Source organism: Mus caroli, chromosome 9 (assembly GCF_900094665.2).
Source record: "Mus caroli chromosome 9, CAROLI_EIJ_v1.1, whole genome shotgun sequence".
In the NCBI taxonomy this organism is placed as follows: Eukaryota; Metazoa; Chordata; class Mammalia; order Rodentia; family Muridae; genus Mus; species Mus caroli.
Window position 1 is genome coordinate 114,309,027 of NC_034578.1, and position 4,736 is coordinate 114,313,762.

Here is a 4,736-nt window from a genome sequence, read left to right on the forward strand (position 1 = left end):
CACACACACACACACACACACACACACACACACACACACACACACGCTGGCTGCTCTTTTTTTCCTCTCACGACTCTCATTCATGGGCCCATGCATCTCATTAGTTATTTATTTACAGTGGGCCAGTGGCTGGTGACTTCCTTTAGAAAGTTCTTTGTGGTAATTCTTTGAAGCCTAGGATAACATATGTTCCTGCAGAGAGCCTTTGCCTTCACCTCTGCCAGGCTCCCATCTGGGATCAGGCCTTGGAGTTTTAATGGACCACCCATGGATTGGGCACAGAAAATCCACTCCAAGGACAGCCATGCCCTTCCTTTCTCTACAGGGTGGGATTCACACATACCCCCCCCACACACACACACGGCCCTGTGCTCTGCAACATACCGCACACCATTCCACAAGGAGCCTCGGTTCTCGAGAGTACTGGCCAGGGGCAGAATGCCTACTTCTGATTGGCTCTTCCATCTGTTCATTCATTCATGATTCTGGATTTGGCTATGTAGCCTGGACTGGACTGGCACTGGAATCCCCCTGCCTCGACCTGTAATAAAATCGGTTGTGTGCCTCCATGCCTGTCACTTTATAGGCCATGGATCCCTGCAAGGCCATGAAAGCTGAACTTCTGTTTTGTAGAGGGGTAGGGAGTATGTGTGTGGGGGTATGTGCAACATTTTCACTGTGAAACAACAACAGCAAAGGAAAACTAAGCGTGCAGAAAAGTAGAAAGAATTTTAAGTAAACACCAAGCCCTGGGCATCTAGATTTACATCCACATTTTATTACATGTGGTTTGTCATTTCTCCACCAATCGTCTTTCCATACACTCACGTTTCATGATATCCAACGGAACTTATAACTGCAACACATTCTCCTCTGGATGTCAGTAGATTTTCTGCTTGACCGATTATCATATTTTTCACCTATGATGTCTAGTTGACTCTTTTGGAAATCTGCTTGGGTGGTTTCTTTTTTTTTTTTAAGTTTTCATCTATATAAGCACGCTCATCATTCATTTCTTTAAACATATGAAGCTTTCGTGACGCACGCGCCACTCCCGAGAGCTGAGGTCTCTGTTGCCATTTGCTCTGCTGTTTTTGAACTCGGGTCTATTCCCTCATATTTTTTTAACCTTAAACCATTTCTCGTCTTCCTCAGAAGGTATCTGTTGGAACTTGAAGTGGTTTGCCCACAGAACGTTTCCATTTGCTTCTGCAGGAAGTCCAAGGGACTCAATAACTGGTACTGTTTTAAATTAAATCCTCGAGGTTCCCAGCCCACCCAGCTGCTGAGCAGTCTCTTCTCCTGTCCAATGCCAGAGTTCTGGTTCCGCACTTGCTTGGAGGGCAGCAAGAGATGACTTGTGACTCCACCGTGCCACCCTTGCTTTCCTGTCGCAGACGTATAGAAAGGAGACCCTCCAGATTCCTCCCCTTGCCTGATCCAGGGCTCTCCACTGCCTGTGCTCCCTGGTGAAACAGACACTCAAAGTCAAGGTGGCCTGGCGTAGTGATGTGTCCAGAGCAGAACCGGGCTTTAGCAGTCTGCTTGTCAATCACCCTCTCCAGGGGCTTTATAGTTTTGCCATTTCATCAGTAATTTACAAATACAATGTTTCAACTTTTTAAAGATTACATTTGTTAACTTATTTAGTATCTGTGTGTGCATACATGTGTGCCAGCTAGCAGACACATAGACCACAGCATTCATGTGGAAGTCATCCGGTCAATTCACAGAAACTTTTCACTCCTACCATGTGGGCTCCAGGGACGGAACTCTGGTTGTCAGGCTTGGCCACAAGCCTCTCTGCCTATCTGCATTTGCCCCAGTTAATCTAATTGGGGGCTGGAGAGATGGCTCAAGGTGAAGAGTGTGTGCTGCTCTTGCAGAGGGGGTGGATGTAGTTCTGAACACAGAAGTCTCAGGACTGCCTGGAAGTCCAGTTCCAGAGGTCTGTGCCTTCTGCTGGCCTTGCACACATGCACACACACACCCCTCTAATGCCAGCAGTCAGGAAGCTGAGACAGGAGGATAGCCTTGAGTATGGGACCAATCTGAACTATATAATAACACAGACACATACATACACACATATATACATTCACACACACACAGAAGGGAAAGCCTGAAAGCAAAAGGCTGTATAGCACGTGTACACCAGGGTAACATTTGTGAACATTATTTATTCCCTCTGGGTTTTCCGTTCACCAGAGATGGATGCCTTTTGGCTTTATTAATGATGATGCTACAGATGTCGCTCCTGGCAGTCACTCTGTATAGTGTAAAACTTGTTTGATGTAATGCTCGAGACTAGTTATATACCAGATCTCGTGGGATCCAGTGAGCTGACCAGGAGAGGGAGGTCATCTTGAGTTGGTGTGTGTTTAACGTCAGCTGCAGTCATTATTGGGGTGCATTTCAATGCTGCCCAGGTAGACACAGCATGTATTATAAGCCCTGACTCCCTGAAAGTGTATATGGAGGATGGGAGGGATCTGTCACACAACTCCGACAGATGTGACCTGCCCCTAACGGGCTGAGAAAGCTCGCTGCTTACGGATGACATTATCACAGCACTGGCGATTTGTGGATTTGAAGATTTTACAACTTGACAGCCCACAGGATTCAGAGGCTGACCTTTGGCAGTCTCTGTCCTGCGGCTGGGAGGCAGACTCTCTCAACCACCACGGCAAGAGTCTCATTTCCTCAACTTGCCCTGAACCCAACTGCATGTTCCTCCTCATTAAATTGTCCACAGCAATCAGAAATGACCAGGGACTCTGTACCCTTCAGTTCCTGGCACTGTCCCTAGAGTCGGGACAGCAGCTATTCCGCCTCTTCCTAACTATGCCTTCTTCGTGCTAGCATGCCCGATTCTGAAATCCGGCCATGGGCTGCTGGAGTACCTACCCGCTTACTACTCCACGGATCCTGTGTCAGTTCTTTTCCTTATGCTGAAAAAATATTCCCAACAAGAACAACTGAAGGCCTGGTTTATTTGGGCTCATTATTTAAGGGTACAGCCTGTCATGGTGGGACAGGCACAACAGAGGGAGCTGGGAGCAGCTGGTCACATTGTATCTGCGATCAGGAAGCAGAGAGAGAGAGAGAAAGGCTGGCAGTGCTCAGCTCTCGTCCCCATTTTTATTCAGCTGGGACCCTGGCCCATGCATGGGGTGTTGCTGCCCACACTTAGGGTGGGTTGTCAATGAACTAGGAACTCCCTCAGAGACACTCCTGCTTTGTCTGTAAGGTGGCTGAGGACTCTGTCAGGTTGAGAGTCAGGATTAGCCACCACAGGTGCCCTCTAGCTAAGTGCTGAGTTCCCTTTGAAACAAACTCCACTCATGAGGGCCATCATGAGCTAATCGACTCTCAAAGCACTCACCTCCAAATCCCTGGGGGGAGGATCCAGCTTGGTCACAGGGACAAATCGTAGAGCACGAACACTCTAGCCATGGAACTCACAGACAAGTGTCAATTACAGGGAAACCCGAAGCTGAACAGAGAAGGAAATATAAGCACAGCCCGCTGCACAGTTGAGCTATGAACACATTTATGTAGTCATAGTAAACACTGCATATCAAACCAAATTACACTTATCATTAGAACAAGAGGGAATACCTGGGCATGATGGCCAAAGATTCAGGCAATAGAAGCAAGCAGATCTCTGTGAGTTCAAGGCCAACCTGATCTACATAAGGTGTTTGAGGCCAGCAAGGGTGACATGGTCAGAATATATTTAATAAATAAACAAATGGGACAGGAAGTAGGGGCTCAGTAGCCCAAGATTCCAGAAATGAATTAACTCTTCCTCTTCTGGGCCGGGGAGATGGCTCTGTGGTTAAGAGCACTGACTGCTCTTCCATAAATCCTGAGTTCAATTCCTAGCAACAACATGGTGGCCCACAACCATCTGTAATGGGGATCCGATGCCTTCTTCTGGTGTCTGGAGACAGCGACAGTGTACTCACACTCATGGAATAATAAATAAATAAATAAATAAATAAATAAATAAATAAATAAATAAATAAAATCTTCCTCTTCTACTAAAGGTAGAATTTCACCTTTGTCTGAAATATCAAGATCAAGGTGACTGGACTGATACTTGTGAGGTAGATAGAAGTCACATGCAGTGGTGCACACCCATCGTCTGTCATTCCAGCACCTGGAAGCAGAGACAGGAGGTCATGAGTTCAAAACCAGCCCAGACTCCATAAGTGAGTACTTATCTTAAAAACAAAGTGAGACGACGACAACAACAAAATGGAGGGCTGGAGAGGAGGCATAGCGGTTAAGAAGAAGAGAAGCATAACGGCTGTGCTTTCAGACGACCCTGGTTCGATTCCCAGCACCCACATGGTAGTTGACTCACAATCACCTGTAACTCCTGTTCTAGGCCAGCACTCTCTCCTGGCTTCCACAGGCACACACATGTACCTAACAGACATTGATGCAGACAGCACACCCCTACGCATAATTTTTTTAATAGCTGTGGCACGTGACTAGCATTCCAATACTTAAGAAGTGGAAGGAGGAGGATCAGGAACTCAAGGCCAGCATGAGGTACAGTAAAAATTCATTTCAGAGAGAGGGGTGGGAGAAGAGAGAAAGAGAGAGAGAGAGAGAGAGGGAGAATACACACACACACATTGCTTATACAAACAAGTAACAGATGTGGGCCCTGGGAGATGTAAGCTTCTGCCATACTTTATGGAGTTACTTAATTATTTAAATTA